At 41.8% G+C, this 25,926-nt stretch overlaps 1 protein-coding gene across 1 annotated transcript in view; it reads right to left on the bottom strand.

Annotated features, from left to right (window-relative positions):
• Positions 1–24,676, bottom strand: part of cntn4.L (contactin 4 L homeolog) — a 208,761-nt gene extending 184,085 nt beyond the window's left edge. The window contains exon 1 of the mRNA XM_041590793.1: positions 24,527–24,676. The gene's annotated coding sequence lies outside the window, so the exon portion shown is untranslated. The remainder of the gene's footprint in view (positions 1–24,526) is intronic.
• Positions 24,677–25,926: the final 1,250 nt, after the last annotated feature.

Below are 25,926 nucleotides of genomic sequence, written 5' to 3'. Positions count from 1 at the left end.
TTTAACAAATCTGGTTCATGGTCTGTGGGCTACATTTCTTAAAAGTGTACAGCATATGAGCATGTTCCCTAAAATTACTGCAGAACTTGACAGTTCTCAATTGGTCTGAAAAAATCCAGTTTAACAGTTTTAATGCTTGCAGTTCACATCAGATTTTCATCACCAGGTTTAAGGGATGACGCAACGTAGGTGGTTCTTTACAGTCAGGACAGTGAGGTTGTGGAATGCACTGCCGGGTGATGTTGTGATGCTGATTCAGTTAATGCCTTTAAGAATGGCTTGGATGATTTTTTGGACAGACATAACATCAAAGGCTATTGTGATACTAAACTCTATAGTTCGTATAGATGTGGGTATATATAATTTATCTGAAAGTAGGGAGGGGTGTGTGTATGGATGTTGGGTTTTCATTTGGAGGGGTTGAACTTGATGGACTTTGTCTTTTTTCAACCTGATGTAGCAGGTGTCCAGTCTCAGGTCCTCGTGGTTGTGTTCTTCTTTGGATCTCTCTATTCTTGAGTCAGCTTCAGTCCATATGCTGGCATGGAATACGCTAGGTATTCTTTCTGCTCTCCTTGGTGGAGCCTCTGACTGCTCTACCAACTACCATAATCCTTTCTCTCAATAAAGTGATCAATTACAGGAGCTTGTCCTCACATTATCTTGCTTATCCACCTTCCTCTGGTTCTTCAGCACTACACACTCCTTCAAGCAAAAGTCTAAAACTTAGGATCACCTCCCTTTTATGGACTAAAAACCACACCTGACATGATTGACTGATAAGAAACCCCAAGCTTCCCCAGGGCATGTCTTATCAATAGTTGGGAAAACTCTCCTCTATGCGAAATCACTACAGCAGTGATCCTCAGTCAGTGGCTTGCAAGCAACATGTTACTCACCAACCCCTCGGATGTTGCTCCTAGTGGCATCAAAGCAGGAGCTAATGTTTCAATGTATGGCTTGGAGGCAAGTTTTGGTTGCATAAAACCAAGTGTACTGCCAAATAGAGTCTCCTTTAGACCATCCACAGAGGGGATACCAAATAGCCAATAGCAGCCCTTATTTTGCACCACCAAGTAACATTTGAGTGCTTGTGTTGCTCCATAACTCTTTTTATACAGGTAAAAAAGTTGGGGATCTGTACATTACAGATTCAGACAATGGATGGAGTTTACTCCTTCCAGTAAAGGAAGGACTTAATCCCTTCATACCTATATGTTGTGTTAGAAGAATTTTTGTCATGTTTCAGAACAGTATTTTGAATATTTAATATTAAACGCTCCCTTCCCTCTTAGATGGCACTATAGGGATTTAATATAGCCAGCAACTTCAGCATCTCAATGAATAGGCTTAGATCAGAACTCCTGCATGACATGAGGTTCAAGTGTAGTGTCTACAGTAGCTTACATCTGATTAGTAAACCATGATTGGAAACCACTTTAAACAGCCAAAGAATCATACAAGAAGCCATATGAGAAGACTTTATTGTTGCTCATATAGAGGAAGGGCAACTTGTATATGCTGATATGGTATATGACATATTTCTACCTGCTATAAGACAACATAGAGTGTAATCCTGAATGGAGAAAATGCCAGTCAAGGTCCTGTTTAACTGGTTATGCCCAAAATTTCATCACAGAAAATCCATGGAACTGGACCAGTTGCCAAAGTGCATGAGACCTACTGTGCTTTTTCCTTCATCCAAAAATAAAATGTGAAATGTTTCATTCCTCTTAACATCATTACTGTTCCTTGTGGATATACCTGACTATTCCATCTCCATTCACATTAAATCAGAAAATCTGGAAACCTTCCCAGAATAACAGTATCCAAATCCACCATATTCATCATGTCAACATTTATATGTATGGAATATATTATCAAGAAACCTGTTATGCAGAAATATCCAATATTCCATTAAAACAAACAATTCTTCATTGGCTGAATTACCTTTTCATACAGTGAGGCTCTTTTACAAAGTACAGAGCACTTTGCACTATTTTGTGCAATTCTGTGTATGCGGTATCCACCAGGAGACCCTCTGATTTGGATGGATTCTGTTCTCAAGGTAGCCTTGGTCACTAGTACCCTGGCCTTGAGGCAGAGCCACCTAATTGGCTATGAAGCAGTTCTTTTTTTTCTGTTCTGTGAAGCAACTATGATCTCATATTGGTAACTCCTTATAAAAACTTTGTTCAGGGCTCTGGCTTTCTGTGATTTCAGAGCTTGTGTCAAATAAACTTTGTCTTACACCTCAAGTAGTCTCTGGTTCTTGAAATTCCACAGCATAAATATATTGTCCAAATGTATCTTGCAAGCAGACCCAGAAGGTTTGTGTGCATAAGAGAACAGGCACAATCTCTGAATGTATGGAGCAGGCTCTTAGTGGTTAATTAAATGCTCAAATTCTGCAGTTATTAAACACTTAAGCTTCTTGAGTCTAATTAAGGTCTCTAGCTCTGAGTGTAATTAAGGGGCTTAAGCTGTGAGTATGAGTAATCAAGGGCATGGGCCCTGAGTGTGAATAACTTTGTGTAACAGAATGTAAGGACTTACATGTAACAGAAAGTAAATGCAAAGGTGCAAAGCTCAGGTAAGGCCCAAGCAATACATAAAAAGACCAGGCTTACTGGGGTTCATTGTATATACCCTATACAGTGCAAGAAAAGTAGAGATAAGCTGTGCAACTTTGGTTTTAATTCACTTTATTACGTGATTAAGAGAATCATGAAATAAATAAGCCTTTAAATATTTATGTCATGGTTATAATGTTGAAGAATCTGTATTTGCACAGTATTTGATTTAATGATGGTTTGCACTGCCAAACAACGCTGAGTGGAGTATAAAAGAATATTAAAATATTTAACATCTATAGAGGCATGTATGGATATTTCTGAGAAAAAAACAGCCGTACTTTGGATTTAGCTGTAAAGCTAAGACACAATTGTACCGAGAAAGGGAGAGCAATGAAAAGTGCCATACTGAGTCATAGAAACACCTTGGCTCCGACAAGCAGAAATATTATTTTTGTTTCTAGGATTTCGACTGAGAGACATCATTTTCTAAATCCCCTTACTACTTGGAGCCCCCACAAAGCAAATACCTCATTCACAATCACACAATAATAATAATCAGCTTAGCCAGATAAAAGAAGCAATCAGCAGAGATGAGTATTCAAGGCTACATGCAACAAATTGCACCCCGAGGGAGGAAGCAAAGATGGATTTGGATCAGGGATGTCTGTCCTGTAGTCCTACAGCTGCCACTGGACTACAGCTACCGGCATGCAGTTCAACAACAGCTAGACTGATAAACATTTTGTACCATGGAACAATGGGGTCGCAAGTGTGAATGCACATAGGTAACAATGTTGAGAGCTGCCTCTCTTCTAAACTTTTTACTTTGGCCCAACAAATGATTCCAATGTGGTATCAATATAAACAAAGAAGTGAATCACCATTTTTTACACCTACATCCCCACATGAATATAGCACTGCTGGTGTTTGACAGTTAGTAGGGACGGGTTTCGGGAGGCACATTGACATCCCACCATCTAAAATGCAATTTCTTTAGGCATACAAGTCAAGGAGTGGCAGGTGGAGGGTGCCAAGGAGCTCTGTTCTTCTCATCTACCGTATGGCAGGTGGAAAGAATAAGGCTTGAGCCCCCCAGAACTGAATTCTGTACCTAGTGTCGACCCTGGATACATGTGCTTATTGGGACAATGGGCAGGTGTACAGTATGTGTGCCTAAAATAGGGAGAATGAAAACTCAAGATTGGTGTCAAGGGTGGCCCCTGGAGCATTGAATCATGTTAAAGATAGAGACAACCAAAACTGTTTTAGCGTGGTGCAAATAGTTGAGGTCCTGTGGCAAAGTGGAAGAGTATGAGAAAAAGGTAGCAAGTCTTAGTGGCAGCAGTAGGGCAAGATTGCACCAGTAGCCTTAGGTGCTTTTGAAATACCTACTATTATTCATAAGTACAATGGGGCAGTTCTAAGAGTAGATTGAGGTAATAGCTGGATAATAATGAAGAGTTTGCCTCCCCATAAAGAAATAAAAAATATATAAATGTTTACAGTATACTGTATAATAAGTTCTCCAGTGGAAAGCCATCTATTGGATACCTTCCCAAACAAAAATTCCCCTGATTGAGACACACATATAGTCGGTAGTCTATACAAGGGACTAACCACCAGTGCAGACAATTACTAGATCCATGTAATGATCAGCCAGTTACAGGCACAGGATCAATTCACAAACAGAATACACCTGACTAGGCTAATAGGCCTTTCAACAAAGGTTTTGTAGCCTTTTTCCTAATGATCCTTTCAGAAAATGTCCTACGGGGCACCTGCTCCATTGGAAGCCACCACGCACCTGCATTATGGGGTCATGCAAACATCAGCCCAAAAATCCTGGATACAAAACACGTTATGAGGCTATAGAACAAGAATAAATGCTGCCTGTGGATTGTGAGGAGCTTTGCGCCTGTTTGATAAATGGCACCCAAGATTTTTAATGAAGAAAAGGTGTCCATGTAAGAACACAATGTTTATCCCTTGCTACATTGTCCTAGTGCCACCAAGCCGTCCCTTACACAAGGGCAATGCACAGCAATGGGGGTTTAATAACACACACACGTACTCTAAATTATTAACACTTTGCAACTATCTATCTCTTAACTCTTCTATTGCCTTAGGGACTCACAATGCCTTAATTTGCAATCCATTGCATGCCTTCAGCAGGAATGGAAATAACAACATAAATAGATAATGAAACACCACCCGCTGGCCCCCCATTCACGTCTTGAAAGTATCTTCTCCTCAGCTTGATATCAATCCTAATTAAAGGTTTGAAATCAAATATTTCACCGATCACTGCTTTTGGTTATCGCTAACCAAAATATTATTGTTAACAGGTTATTTGTTTGTATACAGTGGTAGTCTGTATCGCCAACATATCTTTGTTCACTATGTATCAATTCAGATACAGTGGGTGTCCAAATAATCCCATTCTCAGGCAAATATTATTAAGAGCCAGAGGTATTGAGATTTTGCTTGACTTGCTGGGCCCTCCTTGTGGTTCTTTCCCTGTTCCCTTAACAATAACCCTCTTTTATCACTTGCATTTTGGGAGCAGACAGAACAGCAGCCATGTTGACACACAGACAGCCCAGCAACGAAGCATAATGGCAGCCGCAAACCTGAATTGTCCCTAACAACGGCACATTGTTCCCAGTGGAGCTAATTTATCTCCAGCAGATTGTTTTAGCTTGTACAGATATGCCACATCCTTAAATGTGCATTCATGAATATTTTGTAAAGCAAATTTTCCATATAAAAACTTTCTGACAGTCTCACCCTTGGATCAGTCCCCAGCTCACCTTCCAATATGTACCATAAATATAAATATCTCTATATCAAATGGGTTATAGAAAAATGTAGCTTGTGCTCTCAATAATATAGAGGTGCAATAGCCCAACAGACCAAGCCAGGACAAATCTATTCCTTGTGGCCTTAAGCAAATCACTGTAGAGACCTGAGCCTCCAGTGCTGTATATTAAATTATGAATTGTTACAGTATAGAGCAAACAACATAAATCCTAAAATAATATGCACCTTACATCTTGCAGTATAACAATAGGAAGCATATTATTATTTTTATACCAATTATATCGTGAAATGCTTTCACAGTGTGTAGCTGGGGAAATGTTTAAAGGGCAACTAAAGCACCAATTTAAGCACTGTATATTGTGTTTCTGCTGGAATGTATCACTTGTTATAAACAGTACAGCTACTGCCTACTAATATGGGCTTGCATGCCCATAATGCCTTATGCAGTCCGAGATCTTACTTATTGTGGTCTAAAGTAGGGCATTACAGAATCACTTTGCCTAAGGCTTAGAGAAGGAGGCAGGCCAGGCCAGAAACTGGAGAGTCATAGTTTCTGTTTAAGCACCTATGAAGCAGTCTCAAAGAAAACCAACAACAGAGGCTTCATATAATACTCAAGCTCAGGGACTGGCGATTTATACATTTGCCCCTAAAATCAATTGAAATGTTTAGGGAGAAGATTGGTGGGCTGTGTATTACATGCCAAATAGTTATGGTAACAGCAAAGAGAATCCCTGGGCCACTAACTTCATCATACAGCCCAAAAGGTAAATAGTGAAAATATAAGGGGGGGGGGGGTTGGTGAACCTTTCATTAGCTATGCACACCCAAAATGGTAAAATTTATTTACACAATGTCTTAAAAGTTTGGGGTCCCAAGCCTTCTTCCATCACCATGGGAGCCTCTCCCCACATCTGACCAGTCATCACCAGGTGTCCTTATTCCCCACTAGCCCCTGCTTGTCACATGCCCTTTTCTTGCTCAAATCTTTGACTGGCCCCTCCAGGTACCCATTGGAACAATTAGCATTCTCTGCCAACAGCAGTAACTCAACTGTGGGAAAGATCTCTATAATTTTATAGCACAGAGTATAATTTCCAGTTGAATTGACTGTACAGTCTTGTGCAACGTTCCTTGGAATGTTTAATCCAGGGACCAGCTGGCTACCTTTGTAAACAGACAAGGACCGCCTTCATCTTCCCAACCATTGTATCCAGTGGAGCATGGGGCAGAGAACGGCACTGTTATTAAAATCGACGTTTCACTTAGCAACGCTGATTTTATATGCGGCAGGCACCTAGGTATCTGAAGCTGTTGCAGAACTACATGTCGCTCTATACAAGTTCCTGGTTATAGATCCATACTGTATATATGTCTTAAAACGATATCAGTTATTTATACTTCTTTGTGTAACACCCCTATCTAAAGCAAGAAACACGAACAAGTGCTGCATAGACAGTCTACAGGACTACATATCCCAGCATGCCTCAGAGCTGAGGACCTGGCTGGGGCTTTAATCCACCAATGATAAGAAAGGGCGCAAAATGTTTTGAGGACCACACTGCTGGACTATAAAAAAGGGAGAGAAGTGTGTGCCTGCGGGGGAAAAACTGCTGACTGCTGCCTACTGCTGTACCTGCTCTGCATGGGAGAGCTGCCAGAGGGGAGAGACATCTGCAGGGATCCTGCCCCAGGGGAAGCTGCTACTGGGAGAAGCTGACCCTGCTATCCCAGTCCTAGACTAGCACCTGTAAAAGAGCTATCAGTGCTAGCCAGAAAGGGAGCAGGGGGAAATGGCCTGCGGTTGGTGGGAGAGTCCTAGGCTGACATGCTGCAAAGAGGCCCAGGTGATTTCAGCTGCTAGAGAACAGAGCTGCCTGCATCCCATCTGAGGTCTGTTACTAAAGGTGATACAGAGTTTGGAGCACAGACTGTGAGTAACCTGCAACACCACACACTATTGGGGAACTGTGTATTATCAAACAATAGGAGCTAATCCATCTGTTGCTGAACTATACACTCTGCCAAGTCATTTCTCACCTGGGAGGAAAGTGTTTCTTCACTAAGTTTATAAAGTTATACTGCTAACCGACAGAGGAAAGGATCAGTGCTATTGGCCAATAAGCTAAACTCAATAAGGGCCCCAACGTGCACAAATCATCTGGGACTGTGACAGGGAAATTAAGTTACAACATTTAGCACATATACTTTCTGCATACTTTGTATTAGCAATTTAAATGGTGTCATTGTTGGTTGGTGTATTGTTATACATATATATCTTGCTTTAATATTTTAAATCATAGTCGAATCCCTGCTGATTATTTGTTACGCTTAATAAAGAAAAGGGATATCACTGTTTATCATTATTGTGGTCCGTTCAATGGGGTGTCACTGAGTGTGCTGGAGTTACCCATATATATATTAGTCTCACTCAAGGGTGTTCTACATTTGGGGGCTCGTCCGGGATCATCTCCACCCACGTCACTGACTCCGCCCCTTTTCACCAGTTGTATAGCATCCTGCCATAAGAAGCGAAGATGGAGCCGCAAGCCGTGCTAGAGTGGTGTCAGGACCGTCAGGCAAACCCCACATATTGCCTAGCTCTGATAATAGCAGAGGCAAACTTAAATTCAAGGCAGATTTACCAGTTAATGGATGAAATGTCACCTTTTGGCCGCTGCCTAATAGTTGATAGGAAAACAGATAACAAGGATGTAAAGACATGCGTTTTGCTGCAAATGGAGGATCCTATAAATCCTGATGATGTCCCATTCATGATGACATTCGGCAGTGAGAAATATCAGTGTAACTTGGTTTTACCTGCTTCACCAGTTTCAGTTATCACATCAGACGGAGATGTTGAACATCCAGCAGCCGGAAACAAAGAAGTTAACAACCCATCCCTCGCAGCAAATCCATGTGGGCCCTCTGCTGCCATCGGGGCAGATATCCTTACTGCACTAGGAAACTTAGTAGAGAAGTGTGTTCGGCCTATACAGCCTCACAGCGGGTTTGGATACAGAAAACTACACTTTTTCTCAGGAAAACAACCCACGCCAGAAGGGGAAGATGACTTTGAAGCCTGGATGGATCAAGCCATCCAAGCCCTGGAAGAATGGGATGTTCCAGAGTCACAGAAGAAACAGAGAATCACCGAGAGTTTGATGGGTCCAGCTGCGGATGTAATTCGGGCCCCAGTGAAGGAGCAAACTGGAAGCCCGCCTAAGAGAAGCTCCAATAGATTTAAACAATGGGTAGACAATGGCGAGGAGGCCTCCAAAACCCAAGCAAGACAGGTGCCAACTGAAGGTGCACTATACCATACCAGTATGGAAAAGTTCAAAGGACAATTTCCTCCCCGTACCCAGAAAGGGGTTAGAGAAGCTTGCACATGGTGGGGACCCGAATTGCCTAAAGGGTTGGCAGGTCCATCTCCAGTGGTTCCAGTCCAGATTGAAGGAATCTACGGAGATGCTCTATTAGACAGTGGGGCTCAAGTGACTATACTATTTCAGGATTTTTACAAGAAATACCTGAGCTACATCCCTTTGGAAAAAATAGAAAACCTTGAATTATGGGGCCTAGGTGATACAAAGTTCCCTTATGATGGCTATATTAATATTAAGTTGGAATTTCCGCCTTCAGTGACCGGATCTAAAGAGGCTGTTGAAGCATTGGCTTTAGTGTGCCCTAGACCAGGAGGATCTAAGACTTCCATAGTGGTAGGCAACAACACTGATCTGATAAGGCGAATGCTTGCTGGCCTGTTGGACTCAAGACAAAGACTGGATTTTAAGAAAGTTAACATTCACCCCATGCTGCAGTCCGTACTGGTCTCCAGGCACAAACAGAAGCGGGAACCAAAAGAATGTGTGGGAAATGTATGGTTTATACAGAGAAGAGAGCAAGTAATACCCCCTGGGCAAATAAAATGTTTGAATGCTCGGGTAAAGATGCGCTGGGAGGACACAGTCCCTGACCTCATGATTGAAGGGGAAAAAGGTGCTGATTTGCCTCTTGGAGTTGAACTTATTTCAGAAGCTTTGCTGGCGGAATGCTTAAGGCGAAAAAAGGGAAACATAAGAGTAGGCCTCAAGAATACAACCAGTGTACCAGCTATACTACGTCCCCATGCCCTGCTGGGTAGAGTCCATTCAGTTTGCCCTATCACTGACACTGACCTAACTTCAGATGCCTGGGAGTTAAAGCCAGAAGATTTCAAATTTGGTGACTCACCTATCCCAGAAGATTGGAGAAACCGATTGCAGATTCAGCTGCTTAAAAAAAGTCAAGTGTTCTCCAGAAGTGACCTGGATATGGGCTGCTCTAATAGCACTCAACACAGGATTCGTCTCAAGGAAGATAGACCAGAGAGAGGTCTCGGCGCATAGCTCCAGGTGACCTCGAAGATTTAAGGAAACATCTAGAAGAGCTGAAGACAGCAGGGATCATCAAGGCATCAAGAAGCCCATATGCTTCTCCGATCGTGGTGGTGCGTAAAAAGAATGGGTCCATTCGAATGTGTGTGGATTACCGAACTCTGAATCGGCGCACCATACCAGACCAATACACTACCCCTCGGATAGAGGAGGTCCTGAATTGTCTTGTAGGAAGCAAGTGGTTTAGTGTATTGGACCTTAGAAGTGGATATTACCAAATACCAATGCATCCAGATGATAAAGAGAAAACTGCTTTTATATGCCCTCTTGGATTCTATGAATTTGAACGGATGCCGCAAGGTATCTGTGGGGCACCCGCCACCTTCCAAAGGCTTATGGAGCGTACTGTGGGAGACATGCACCTACTAGAAGTGTTAGTGTACCTGGATGATTTAATTGTATTTGGAAGAACTTTGGAAGAACATGAAGAAAGGTTGATGAAAGTTCTTGATTGGCTCCAGAAGGAAGGCCTGAAGCTATCACTTGATAAATGTCAATTTTGTCAACCTTCCGTGACCTACATAGGACATGTGGTGTCTGCAGCTGGAATTTCTACTGATCCCAGTAAAATAGAGGCTGTGTCCACCTGGCCAGAACCCAGAACCTCTACTGAGTTACGTTCTTTTCTTGGATTCTGCGGATATTACAGACGATTTGTAGAAGGGTTCTCCAGAGTGGCTAAACCTCTCAATCAGCTCCTGCAGATCGACACAGATCAAGAGAGTGAAGACAAACCCAGGTCGATAAGAAAATCAACCACTCCGGGGTAGACCAAGGAATCCATAGAGGACAAGTGGACAGAAGAATGTGACCGAGCATTTAATCAGTTAAAATATTGCCTCACTCATGCCCCAGTTCTGGCTTATGCTGATCCCAGTAAGCCATATACCCTTCACATCGATGCAGTAGAGACGGCTTAGGAGGTGTGTTATACCAAGAGCATGAAAAATTGTTGAGGCCAGTTGCATTGATCAGCAGAAGCTTATCCCCCGCAGAAAAGAATTATCCTGCGCATAAGCTAGAGTTCCTTGCATTAAAATGGGCAGTGGTTGATAAACTCCATGACTACTTGTATGGCACTGAATTTGAGGTCCAAACAGACAACAACCCTCTAACGTATATCTTAACAACGGCTAAACTGGATGCAACAGGGCACAGATGGCTAGCTGCCTTAGCTAATTATACATTTAGCCTACGCTACCGTCCAGGTCGCAGTAACGGAGATGCTGATGGGTTGTCCAGACGACCCCATGAGACCCTGCACCCTGATGACGAATGGGTTGAAATTCCAGCTCCAGGTGTAAAGACTGTGTGTTCAGCAGTGTCCTATGAATGTCGAACAGGTAGCATGGCTGAGAACATAGGCCTCAAGCTGGAGGGAGTTCCGTTACTCTACTGCAATATTACCTCTATTCAGGCTACCTCACTACCACCTCTCTCTAAAGAAGATATAATGAGGGATCAAAGAGATGACCTTCTTTGTAAAGTAGCCATGGAAGCTCTTAAAAAGAGACAAGTAGAAGTACTTAAAGCTGACTCTCATCCCCTTGCTAAACTTTTGATAAAGGAATGGGAAAAACTAACATTGAGAGATGGAATGGTCTATAGAAGGGCTCCCAATAAACAAAACCAAGAGAAATGGCAGTTACTGCTTCCACAAAAACATAGAGAAAGTGTCCTTGTGTCATTACATGATGAACATGGTCATTTGGGCTATGAAAAGACTTTAGGACTAGTAAGAGACCGTTTCTACTGGCCTTGCATGAAGCAAGATGTGGAAGATTACTGCAGGTCCTGTTTGCGGTGTATACAGAGAAAGACTTTACCAACCCGGAATGCCCCTATGGGTCACATTGAAAGTCAAGGGCCCATGGACCTTGTGTGTATTGACTTTTTATCACTTGAACCAGATAAAGGTGGCATCAGCAACATCCTAGTAATCACAGATCATTTCACTAGGTATGCTCAAGCATTTCCAACTAAAGATCAACGGGCTATCACAGTAGCTAAAGTGCTCGTTGAAAAATTCTTTGTTCATTATGGGCTACCACATAGAATACATTCGGATCAAGGCAGAGACTTTGAAAGTAAACTTGTCCATGAATTGTTACTGCTACTGGGAGTGCATAAATCCAGAACAGCTCCGTACCACCCACAGGGGGACCCACAGCCTGAAAGGTTTAACAGAACTTTGTTAGATATGCTGGGTACCCTAACTTCAGAACAGAAAACACATTGGAGCCATCATGTGGCCACCCTAGTACATGCATACAATAGCACTAAGCATGATGCCACAAACATTCCGGTATATCAGATCAGGCCTGAAGGAAAGAATCATCCTATTAAAACATGGCATAGGAACCATCTACTTCCTATTGGCCCAACAGTAAGAGAGCCTAGATCCGTAGATGATACACCTCCCAAAAACACCAGACCCAGAAGGTCAAAGAGAATTCAGAGTCAAACTCCTACTGTACCTAGGGCTGACTGTCGCATCTACTCAAGTGAAGATGAATCTGAAGAAGAGGAATGGGGTTTAAACTATTTCTTCTATGAAACAGACTCAGAGAGACCTGCTTTAAATAGTGAGGAACCCACTACAGAATTAAATGTAAATGCTCCAGAGTTTATTCCAGAAAATCCTGAGTTAATTGAAAATATAGATGATGTACCTTCCCAGGTGTCAGAGGTTGCTCCTGACACATCTATCACAAATGGAAACGAATCTGTACATGAACTGTCAGACAACCTACCGCCTACACTAGAAACTGATACTGATGTTGGCTCCAGAGTTGACTGTGATGAAGAACATATAGAGTCAAGAGTGTTTAACACAAGAGAACCCAGAGTAATCAGACCACCTCAAAGGCTTACTTATGATTATCTGGGCAATAGTACAGAAAAGACTGTGATTGTGGCCCATAGAAATGCCTACGCCCATGTTCCCTCTACTGCACACTCTTCAGGTGACATCCCAACTCAGTGTAGATCTGTGGTGTATTTTCAATGTCCTTACTTGGTAGATATACAAATTTGAGTTATGTTACTTATACATGTATGTACCTGTCATATATTATGCATTGCTAATTATGCTCAGAGGTTGCTCTTGAGAGGACTCAAGATTTGTGGTGGGGGGAGAGTGTAACACCCCTATCTAAAGCAAGAAACACGAACAAGTGCTGCATAGACAGTCTACAGGACTACATATCCCAGCATGCCTCAGAGCTGAGGACCTGGCTGGGGCTTTAATCCACCAATGATAAGAAAGGGCGCAAAATGTTTTGAGGACCACACTGCTGGACTATAAAAAAGGGAGAGAAGTGTGTGCCTGCGGGGGAAAAACTGCTGACTGCTGCCTACTGCTGTACCTGCTCTGCATGGGAGAGCTGCCAGAGGGGAGAGACATCTGCAGGGATCCTGCCCCAGGGGAAGCTGCTACTGGGAGAAGCTGACCCTGCTATCCCAGTCCTAGACTAGCACCTGTAAAAGAGCTACAGTATCAGTGCTAGCCAGAAAGGGAGCAGGGGGAAATGGCCTGCGGTTGGTGGGAGAGTCCTAGGCTGACATGCTGCAAAGAGGCCCAGGTGATTTCAGCTGCTAGAGAACAGAGCTGCCTGCATCCCATCTGAGGTCTGTTACTAAAGGTGATACAGAGTTTGGAGCACAGACTGTGAGTAACCTGCAACACCACACACTATTGGGGAACTGTGTATTATCAAACAATAGGAGCTAATCCATCTGTTGCTGAACTATACACTCTGCCAAGTCATTTCTCACCTGGGAGGAAAGTGTTTCTTCACTAAGTTTATAAAGTTATACTGCTAACCGACAGAGGAAAGGATCAGTGCTATTGGCCAATAAGCTAAACTCAATAAGGGCCGGAACGTGCACAAATCATCTGGGACTGTGACAGGGAAATTAAGTTACAACATTTAGCACATATATTTTCTGCATACTTTGTATTAGCAATTTAAATGGTGTCATTGTTGGTTGGTGTATTGTTATACATATATATCTTGCTTTAATATTTTAAATCATAGTCGAATCCCTGCTGATTATTTGTTACGCTTAATAAAGAAAAGGGATATCACTGTTTATCATTATTGTGGTCCGTTCAATGGGGTGTCACTGAGTGTGCTGGAGTTACCCATATATATATTAGTCTCACTCAAGGGTGTGCTACATTTGCAACTTTATTTTAGTCAATGGCCCACAGAGCTCACAATAAGATTTTCAGAGTTCTGTGTCAGATGCTCCTTAAATAAGGAATAGATAAAGGGGGTTATTTACTAAACCTTGAATTTTTCTTATAAAGCTTTTTTCCCTAAAAACTAAAATTTTTCATGGGAAAAAAAAAAACTTTTCGAAATGTATTTCACCTTGAAGTGGCAAAAATCCTCTATTTTAGACCTGTCAAGGTCATGTATAAGTCAATGGGAAAGGCACCTATCACAGTTTTTTTTTTATTAAATAAGCTAAAATCAGGCATGGGAGTTTTTAATAAAATATGAGATAAATTAAAATTTTAGTAAATTGCGCCCTTAATGCAGCGCAGGGACAAGGTGATTCGGCCGGCCACCCCCCCCCTCAACTGAATGCATGCACATGTGCAGAAGGGGAGGGGGGAGAGAGCGTTGGAAGGGAGAGGAGGGGAGAGAGCATCAGTAGGGAGGGGAGAGATTGTCGGAAGGGAGGGGGAGAGAGCGTTGGAAAGGAGAGGAGGGGAGAGAGATCCGGAGGGGAGGGGAGAGAGCATCAGAAGGGAGGGGATAGATTTTCGGAAGGGAGAGAGCGTTGGAAAGGAGAGGAGGGGAGAGAGATCCGGAGGGGAGGGGAGAGAGCGTTGGAAGGGAGAGGAGGGGAGAGAGATCCGGAGGGGAGAGAGCATCAGAAGGGAGGGGAGAGATTGTGGGAAGGGAGGGGAGAGAGATCTGGAGGGGAGGGGAGAGAGCATCAGAAGGGAGGGGAGAGATTGTCGGAAGGGAGGGGAGAGAGCAGGAGGGAAGAGAGAGCAGGAGGGGAGATAGACTGGGTAAGGGAGGGAGGCAGAGGAAAGTTGCATACATGGACTAGAGGTAAACAGGGGACAGCTACCTGCCCAGCAACCCCCTTTCATTGCGCCTTTTCTGCCTACCCCTAGTTCCGGCCCTGCCTTAATGTTCATACTACATGATCCTGGCTAATGTGAAAGCTACAAGGGCATGCTACTTGCACCAATACTGAGATAAAAGTAATGAGGATATTTGGCCACTTATTAATGCCAGTGGTTGATGTGTGAGTTCAAACAAACCAACCGCCCCCTATAAGTGCAGTTCCATATGTCCATGCCACATCCCTTTTCTTTCTAGGTGGAATCCAGTAATCTCTACCCAGTGGCTTGTGAGCAACATCACCAATATCATTGATATTGCTCTCAGTGGCCTCACTGGCCTCTAGGCTTGGAGGCAAGTTTGAAAAAAACCATGTGTACTGCCAAAAAAGTTCCCAGTAGTGTCCTTGAAGGGGTTGTTTAGCTTTGATGTAACTTTTAGTATGGTTTAGGGAGTGCTTTTCTTAATAGAGACATTTTGCAACTGGTTTTGATTTTTTTATGTGCTGTTTTTGAGTTATTTAGCTTTTTATTTAGCAGCTCTCCAGTTTGCAATGTTAGCAGTCTGGTTGCTAGGGTCAAAAATACCCTAGCAACCATACACTGATTTCAATAAGGTACTGGAATACAAACAGAAAAGGGCCTGAATAGAAAGATGAGTAATAAAAAGTAGCAATAACAATGCCTTACAGAGCATTTGTTTTTAGATGGGGTCAGTGACCCCCATTTGAAAACTGGAAAGAGTCAGAAGAAAGCAAATAATTAAAAAGCTATAAAAAAAGAGAAAAAATGAAGACCAATTGAAAAGTTGCTTAGAATTGGTCATGGTAAAACATACTAAAAGGTGAACCACCCCTTTAAAGACTCATTTGGGAGGGATAACCAGTGAATACCTTATACAATAAGGGAGAAGGCACTTGGATGGTGAGAGGAGACAGTAGAACATCACTTGTAGCAAAGAGCTACAAAGGCCACCAATAAAGCGCCAATCAAGGCCTCACTACAAAGGGACATGAAGGTGGCAATTTATGAAATGTTAAATCATTTTAAGTTTGGTCTTTTATGATGAAAAAACATGGCTACTCCCACTAGTGATGTTATTTCAAGAAGTTTTTTTCTTGATCCATTCAATGTAACATTTTACGATTTATTCATGATAATTGTGCCACTAGGGTCACTGTTTTCCTAGAATCTAGCATCGTACAAACATGGGCAAACCGTGCCCAAGATCATTTTTAACCAATCAACATCTTTTTACTGATGTAGTTCAGTTAGCAAATTAGACGCAGACAGCTGACTCTTTGCTAGGGAAAAAACAGATGCTCAATAAATGAAGGTCCAAATTGGGCTTGTGAATATATGAAATACATATAACGTGGGTGGCAATAATACAGCACATTATTACATGTTTTTTTTTTTTTTTAAAGGAAGTGTGAATTTAAATGCTAAAGATTAAGTTGCCAGATGATGTGTGTTTACTTGAGATTAAAAGTGCCAAGAAGGCAATCTTATTACCATGCTCACATTCATAACAGAGACCTCTCTAGGGAGCATCCAGTCTACTGGGAAAATAACAACGGCGCTTAAAGGATTTGTTTACAAGGGAGAGGAGGATGGTATGATCTAACAGTCGACAATGTATATTCTGCTAAATGACAGTTGGGTTCAAACCGAATGAGCTTTGATTAATGCAAGGACGAATGTACTTTTGTTTTTATTGGTGATTCAGATCCCGCTTGCTGTTTTGCATTAACCAAGCCTCGCTCTTATGGGTCTTGGCCCTGCAGTAACATGGTGATGATAAAACAGCTATTCCCTCTCTTTGGATTTTTAAGAGATAATCTTAAGAGAACAAACACCCGCATATCCCACTGGGCACTGTTAGAAAAGTGCTTCGTAGTGCAGTACTGAAGCTTCGGTTTTAATTGTCCGTTCCTGTTTTGGCACGTTCACTGCTTGTTTCCACAGCAAGGAGGAAACAGTGGCAGGACATGGAATATTGCCTGTTTCAATGGGTGCTATTATCTTAATAAGTTCTCTTCTGCTACAAGAGGGGAAGCAAAGATCTCTTGAGCCTTCATCTCCATGCCTACCAGAAGAAAGACAAGATTCCTTTCTATATAAAAGAAGGGTTGTTCACTTTTAAATTAAAGGAAAACTATACCCCCCAAACAATGTAGGTCTCTATTAAAAGATACTGAGTAAAACAGCTCATGTGTAAAACCCTGCTTCATGTAAACGAACCATTATCATAATGATATACTTTTCTAGTAGTATGTGCCATTGGGTAATCATAAATAGAAAATTGCCATTTTAAAAAATAAGGGTCGTCCCCAGAGATCGTAAGATTCACTGTGCACACATACAAACCACGTGTAAGGTCACATGAGCCAATTAACAGACAGAGTTCTGCCTTTTGCTTCCACACTTCTTCCTGTTACAGTTAGTGTTGTAGTATTTCTGGTCAGGTGATCTCTGAGGCAGCACAGATAGAGTCAAGAAATGGTGGTTCAAGGCAAGAGATGTAAAAGGGCAATATTTATGTAAATATATATTCCAGTTTGGTAAGATTCTTTAATATGTCATTCAATTTGATATAAACTATCTGTTGCTTAAGTGTTCATTTTGGGGGTATAGTTTTCCTTTAACTTTTAGTATGATGTAGAGTATAGAGTGATATTCTGAGACAATTTGGATTTGGTTTTAATTTTTTAATATTTCTGGTTTTTATATCATTAAGCTTTGCAGTTTGCAGTTTCAGCAACCTGGTTGCTTGGGTCCACATTATCCTAGCAACCATGCACTGATTTGAATGAGGGACTGGAATATGAATAGGAGAGGACCTAGCTAGAAAGATGAGTAAAAGTTGCAATAACAATACATTTGTAGCCTTACAGAGCATTTGTTTTTTAGATGGGGCCAGTGACCCCCCATTTGGAAACTTGGAAGAGTCAGAAGACAAAGGCAAATATTTCAAAATCTATAATCAAAAAAAAAAAAAAAATGAAGTTGCTTCTATAACATACTAAAAATGAACTTAATGTGAACCACCACTTTAATGAAATGCAATACATTAAAGGAGACGTATTATTTAAAAAAAACAAGAATGTACCTGTGCGTTTTACTCTTTTAGATATAGAAGTGCTTTAAAAAGTTGTGTTTCTGTTTATTTTGTTGTAAATTTATTTAAAAACCCTACTAGTCCTGTCCATCTGTTCTACTTCCTGCTGCTTCCTTCCCAGGCTGTGCAGGGGAGCCGGAGGCACAAAGGACAGGAACCAATCAGCAGCTAGACTGACCTTATAGGGAACTGAAGCCTGTCTTTTCTTGTGTGACTACAGGGCTGTGATTGGCTGTCCCCCTCCTACTGTGCAGGGATGTTAGCACACACCCAACCCACATTTGAAACAGGGACAGGAATGAGAGAACATCTACGGGGAGCTCCAATAAAGGGGATAATTTTGAAGACAATATTAATTTACAGCCAAAAGTAAAACCAGCACCATATAGTATACATTACCACCTACAAAATTAGGAAGGGTTCGTTTATCCTATATGTCTCACGTTTTATTCCCTAGACTTTAAATGTAAAATACATTAAAAACTCATACATATTTACCGGTTCAGAGAACTTACCCAATTAATAGCTAAGTTATGTTGCTTTCCCCAAAATAATATCTCTAAAATATGACTGGCTAACACACACGATGCCTCATTCCATTCCATAATAAACACAGCTGCCAGGCTCATACACGTCCCCAACCACTTTCCTCTGCCACATCGCCAACTAATACGCTGGCTTCTGCTACCAATCAGGATAAAGTTCAAACTGCTGACCTTTAGGTTTAGAACCCTACCCCACCCTACATCTCCCAACATATATCCAAGTACTCACCAAACTGCTTGTTACCTTCTTCTACAGGTGTAGATCTACAGGTGTAGAGCTACACCTTAAATTATAACTCATTACCTACATTTTACACACATTCAAGACCTTCATAGAGCTGCCTCCCTTTTCTGAATTCCCTCTCATGTTCCATCTGAATCATTCTGCCTTTAAACAATCACTAAAAATACAATTCTTTAGAGAAAAGCCTACCATCCCTTCCCTATACTCTATATACCACTCTCATCTGCTAAAGTACAACACTAAACTTTCTCTCTCACGTTGCTAAATCTTGATCTTGCACATCCCACACCTTGTAGCTTATGCCCACTTCTCCCATTAGACTGTAAGCTTTATTGCACATGTAGTGTTATTGTAAATGAAGTGCAGCGTTCTCTACTAGGAGCTTCATCCCCAACACTGTGCTCCAGATGAGACCTTAATTATTCAGGGGTTAAGTCCTCACAACGATGTGGTGGCAGGGTGTAGTATAATTGTACCTTGGTGTAGTATACTATAATTGGGCGCCAATGGTTCTTTTAACTTAACCAGAGAATATATTTATGGAACAGGATAATCTACAAAGGGGTGTACATGGAGAGCAAGCAGGATCATACCGCAACAGTAGATAGGATATACTCACAGCACCTTTGGTTAATATTAGTCCCTGCAGGGAAGAGAACACGTACAACAGCAAGTGCTCAGGGTACACCCAGCTTTCCCCTCAAGTGGAACCTGAGGGGAATCTCTACATTCCTAGGTCTGTACACGTAGTCCCTACTTCTTGGCAATTATTACCTGCGATCATAATCCCTCTCAAAATCCTCGGAGGAGCCTCATGCTGCTCTGCAAAATAGCCTGTCTGTCTGTGACTCCTAAAGTGACATCTTAAGGTGAGTAGCCTATCCTTACTAGACCTGACCTGTCTAGGTTTCCCTGGAGCCCTGCCCGCCTGCTCAGGCCAGAGCTAGCACAAGATGGACCCTGAGCACATGGCTGCCCAGGACTTTATACTTTAGCACAGTGCCATCTAATGGGCACTGGTTGAGCACCAAGGGGCATAGCTTTAAGCAGGATAAGGAAGCAGGCCCCCTCCTAACTGTATTTTAGGACCCAGTAAGGTGTCTATAACACTAGGGGACTGCCTGCTAAATAATACTGGAAGACTAATTTACCAGTGCCCTACACACACACAACCTTTTTTGCCTCCTGTATTGATCAGTATTAGTATGTTTGATGTATACACACTTCTAATGTCCATGCTACCATAACTATGGATGAACTAGAAACCAACCAAACATATAGATTAGTCTACAGTCCCACTAACTGGGAGAAACCCTTTAGAACAGTGAACCTTTAACTTGTAGATGAACCTCTCTCTGTAGCAACTGGGTCACATTTTGGTTCTTTGAAGAGACTTCATGATCATGATAAAGGTTTATATAGAGTACCAAGGGCAGCACCCCCTAGGATCTTGAGATATATTTTACTATCAATAACCTAATTGGTAAAAGAAAATATAGCACTATGCAAATTAAACTTTAAAGGTCAACAAAATGCCCCCCTTGCCCCTTTAAGAAATATAAGAAATGGAGGGTAGAGTAATTCATAAGCTGGGTGACAGCGAGTTGCATGCCCCTGATTTATACGAGACTGTCTCAGTCTCATAATTAAAATGTCCCCGGCTGTCTTCATGGTTGAATCTACTTGGGGACATGCAAAAGAAAAAGTGTTTACTGGAGTTTGCAAAAGTAATAATAGAAAGGCAGAAGCCCTGGGAACAGATTTGCTGACTTATAGGTACATTTAATGTAAAACTAATGGGCTGTCTTAGGATATTAATATTAAAAACTGCATGGTGCCTTATATCTCCAATGCATGCCACATAAAATGTCTGATGATATGTACTTCCAGTAGGGTGAAATGTATTGCAGTATTCAGACATCAGAAGGTTATATGTTTCCTCTTCCACTGGAGATATTTTCTGCATGCATTTATAATAATAATCACACTTAAAGGGAGACTGTCACCGGAATACAGAGTGTAGTACGAGGAAAAATGGTTTTCCTTTCCTGCAGAAAAAGTTATTGGTACTTATAACGCTTACATTGCAGAAGCAACATTCTGGTAGCTCTGAAAAAACATAAGGCCATGTCCCAGAACTTGCCAGCCATGCCTTAATGAGGTCACATCACACTCCAAACCTGTTAGTCTGGGCACTTATGTAGGGCACTTATGTATTTAGGGTTTGCCAAAGTACTATTTACTTATCACCCTTATTCTGAACCCCCTTTTGATCAATCCATTCTTGTTAACTGCCATCTGATTTCTTTACTTGCCCTTATCTCTAAACTGATTGATGCTTAGTATATAACCAGCTGACCTGCATGGCTTGCTTGATCCCTACAGTCTACAGAAACCAATTTCACCAGTTATCAGCAAATGCCCCAAATCACTTCTACTTTCTAATACTCCTAGATCTCTCAGCAGCTTTTGACACCTTCAGACTCCATCTTTTCCTCTAGTCCCTCATTCTCTTGGCTTTGTGAGACTGCCCAATACTGGCTTCCTCATACCTTTCAAATAAAATTTCCATTGCCTTTTAGAGTGGATTTTTATCTTCTCCCTTACTTTAGGGTCCCTAAAGGCTCTGTCCTAGACCCCTTATTATTTCCTCTACATTTTTTCTTCTCTTGGCCAAATAAATTCAAGTGGTTTCCAATACTCCTCTATGCTACCAAAACAAACATATGTCTCCCCTCCCAAAATCGTAGCCTAGATCACTTAACATGGGTCTCTTCTTTTTTTGTCAACCATTTCTACTTTGATGGCCCAATGCCACCTCAAATACAACCTAAGAAATGTTGCTCCTCCCCCCATTCAACACCCATAACATTCTATAAATATCCATTACTATTAACAACATCACTATCACCCCCTTACCCCACGCCAAGCACCTGGAGTTATCTTGATTCTGCTCTGTCGTTTACTTCTCATGTCCAATCAATAATTGAATCGTCACTTTACCTAAGGATTATTAAAATATGATCCTAATATCATACAAGATGTCACCAAAATTCATTTGCTCATTTCGTCACAACTGCAACTCCCTCTTAATTGACCTTATCCTTCACTCTAGTCCATAATAAAAGCAGGCTCCTTACAAACGGCACAACATTGCTGTTCCATTCTGCTAGTGCCTTCACTGGCATCTGCTATCTTCCAGGATAAAATTCAAACCACTGACTTTAACTAGGTACTCCATTATTGGTTTTCTGTAGAATGTGTCCCTGCCAGCTGCCTTGGAATGATGCCTAGAATATGTGGTCATTAAATTTCCCAAATATTTGAGGAAATAATTTATGGAAATCCTAAAATAACATGTCCCAGGCACTGTACTGATTCACTTCTGTTCTGTTCTATACACATTTTTCGACTTAAAAAATGTAAACTATTGCTGGGCTACTTTTTAAATGGATTTGGGCAATCTTTGAATAGTTTTTGATATTTTTCATGGTTTTCCACTGAGCAACCTTGAAGTTGTGCCAAAGCATGCCCAGGCCTAATACATTTGCCCCAAACTCTGCCGTTTTCAGAATAGCAGTGCTTCTTTTGGAACCGTATAGTGGAACTTATTAGCACTGGGACATACTGTATGCATTATCTTGACCAATTCCCTGGGAAGCTTATTTGTTAGACACTTTCCGGTGACTTAGTAGCTGACCTGGGATACTGAACCAACACTTCTGCCTCTGTTACTGTTTTTTGGGGGCCCCTGAGGTCAAGCTTATTTGGTGGTGATAGTCACCAGCTGGAACTGTGGTCAGTAGTAAATATTTATAGATAATGTACTGGTAATTACACATGCTTTGTAACCCTCCCTGAATTGTACCACCATCCACCAACTTTCCCTTATGACCTGCCCAGGGGCGATCCTGGCCCCTCCGCCGCCTGAGGCAGCAGTAGTTACCCCCCCACCCCAGAAATTCACTCTTAAAGTACCAGGAGCAACATTTTTGCTGCCCCTGGTACCTAGTGGGGTGCTGCTGCCTGAGGCGACAGCCTCAACTCGCCTAATTGGCGAAGCACCCCTGGACCTGCCCTGAACCCTCCAGAAAGGTCACACCTTTTGGTGAGTCAATGGTACCCCAGTCCAATGCTGAGTGGCGCTCTAATAAAAATTCTTTAGAGAAGAGGATTGCAAGCTCGGGGTCCCAGAAGTGACAGGGTGGGCATGATGCACAAAGCTGAGCCAAAGGTAAAAGATTACTCCATTTCCCTTCTAATTAACAATTACAGGAATGCAACATGAAAGTAAGCTCTTATAACTAACAAGGTTTATTGTCCTTTTAATAAAACCTTAAATACTACCCACAGCAACAGCCAAAGAAGAACTGCACACATAAAACCCAGGAAATCAATAGAAAATATTGTTTTAATTACAATGCAATAAATGGCTCTAAATAAATTTAAAGCACTAACTTCCCTTGGGGAGCAGGGTTTGGATTGGACTGTATTTACCATGGTTACATTGTAGGTCACTAAACTAATTTCAGTGCATTATATCAAGCTATCTGTCTGTCTGTCTGTCTATAGCTACAATCTCCACCCATTTACCCATTGAAGAGTGGAGCCACAGCGTTAGTCCATTTCATTAAATCTGTATTGCAGCATTATTAATCATTGTCTATTGGGCAAAGACATTTCAGGAGTGATATGCCCTGTTTATTGGCTTCGGAGTGATTCTGAGCATCCAATCAGGGGGTGCACCTCTAATGTCTAATGTCAGTGATGTATGAAAAGGCAGGTCTCTAGTTATCTTAAAATTCTCTACATTGCAATGGATTTATCAGCGCTGGCACACAGCCAGGATATACTGCAGTACTGTAGAGTATATCATATAAACAAATATTTACATGCTGTACTTGTAACAGAAAGAGCTGAATAGGCAGAACACATGAAAAGGCATCATTTCAAAGAGTTATGGCGTTCTATTACCAAGCAGCCAATTTAAACAGGTATCGCTGCATATATAACCAATCAACTCCCTGTTGGCAGTCGTCCAGCTATTTATGAAGTGCAACTCCTGTCTGCCCACAGCCGTGCTGGGAGTTGTAGTTCATCTACAGCTGAGCTATATAGGTAATAACTAGACTTTATACATAATGAATAGCAAAGCTAAGGCTGACAAATATAGATATCCTTATCAAACAGCCAGTGTATCATGGGTAAAACCCTGCAACCCTCCAGCTATTGCTAAACTGCTCGGACGCAAACGACTGGAGGGCAAGGGATTAGATATCCCTGCAAGGGACATGTACAGGTAGTAGAAAGACAAACAGACAGGAATAAGGTAGACATTGATACAGAACTGATTACTGGGTGCAAATCAGATCATCGTAATAAAAAAGGGGGCCAGTAGTTTGACTGATTGATCAATTGGCAGTACTTAAATACTTGACTATTAATTGTAGAAAAATATTAATGATAGAAACAAAGCTCATCCAAGTTAAAGAAGAGACAATAAAAGATAGGAAAGAAGAGATTAAAAGATTTTACAGGGAGGGAAATGGAACTTTGCTAGTTGTAATATAAACTCAAGCCTGGAGCTCAGAGCCAGACAGTATGCCAATCAGTCTGTGCCATTCCTCTAGATGCCAATCAGTCTGTTCCCTGTGCCACCCAGACAGAATAGGGAGAACTCCTCGAGCCTCACCTGCACTGAGCACCGTCCTGTCTCCTCTGTCCTTCCCTTGCGCCTGCAGGAATCAGAGACGGGAGAAGAGTGGCACACACTGGGCGAGCAGCTGCAAGTGACACTTTACCAAGGGCAGTCAGACGGGACACAGAACTGGGTGGGAGAAGACAGACCAGGCACGGACATTGAGCGTCAGAGACTTAGGGAGCAGGTGATGAGCGAGCAGAGCCCTCCTCTTAGAGTAAAGGAGGATGAGGAGGGAGGAGAGAGGGAGAGAGACAAGGGGAGGGAGAGAGACAGGAGGAGAAAGTGGCAAGTTGGATGAGGCAGGACAAATAGGAGGGAGTGAAAAAACATTGACAGGGTTTCCAGGTCTCATTCAAATCAAGCCAAGTATTGCCCAAAACTATTTAAGAAGCAGCTGAATGATAGTGACCTAACATCATTGAATACGGTACAGTGGCAGAATCGTGCCAGGGATTTATCAATCATTTTTCTGGTTTAAAAGGACATGTTTTATGATTTCCCAGACTGGGAGAATATTTGGGACACTGAGGTTTATACACAATATCATTCCAGGGGGGGGGGGGATGGTGGCAACCCACAGAAAGCCAATCACGGAGCCCCTGAGAGCGGCACATTATGATTCAGGAACTATCAGTTGGCACCATTGTAGTGTGTGTATATAAAACATATGTCCCCATATGTAGTAAAAGGCACTAGGTTCGCCCAGGAGCAGTAATCCATAGTAACCGATAAGATGTTTACTTTTAAACAGGTGACCAGTAAATTCTATCTATCTACAAAACCAGCCTATTGGGTTCATTAAATGTTTACATGATTTTCCAGTGGACTTAAGGTATGAAGATCTATATTACGAAAAGATCTGTTATGTGGAAACCCCCAGTTCCTAAGTATTCTGGATATCAGATCCCATACCTGTAATTATATGATACAGCACAATTTATAAGCAGTAACCAGCCTATTCCAACAATCATAACCCAAGAACTATAACCCTATTTGCTACATTGCACATTTAACCCTGTAAGCACCGCAGCTCAGACTTACACACTATTATTATCAATACATTGTGGGGTTTTACAGAACTAGGGGGTTGTATTGCTGGTATATAATGGAAAGGTTTGTGCCAATGCCACATAGAAAAAATATATATATGGCACTACTCAAAAAAATAAATGATGTCAAAAATGCAAAATCTAATATTAAATTAATCAGAGTGGATTTACTCACAGTTCACCCCAGTCCCCAGGTGCAAATCCAAAACAGTATTTCAAAAGAGATGTGAGGACCTCCAATAATAAAGAAGCAGTTAATTAAAAAATTAGAAAATTTTATTAGGACATAAAAACCTAACGTGTTTCGTGCCTATTAGGGCACTTACTCATAAGAGTAAGTGC

This window comes from Xenopus laevis, chromosome 4L (assembly GCF_017654675.1).
Source record: "Xenopus laevis strain J_2021 chromosome 4L, Xenopus_laevis_v10.1, whole genome shotgun sequence".
Taxonomy (NCBI): Eukaryota; Metazoa; Chordata; class Amphibia; order Anura; family Pipidae; genus Xenopus; species Xenopus laevis.
This window is presented reverse-complemented; position numbering and strand designations above follow the sequence as displayed.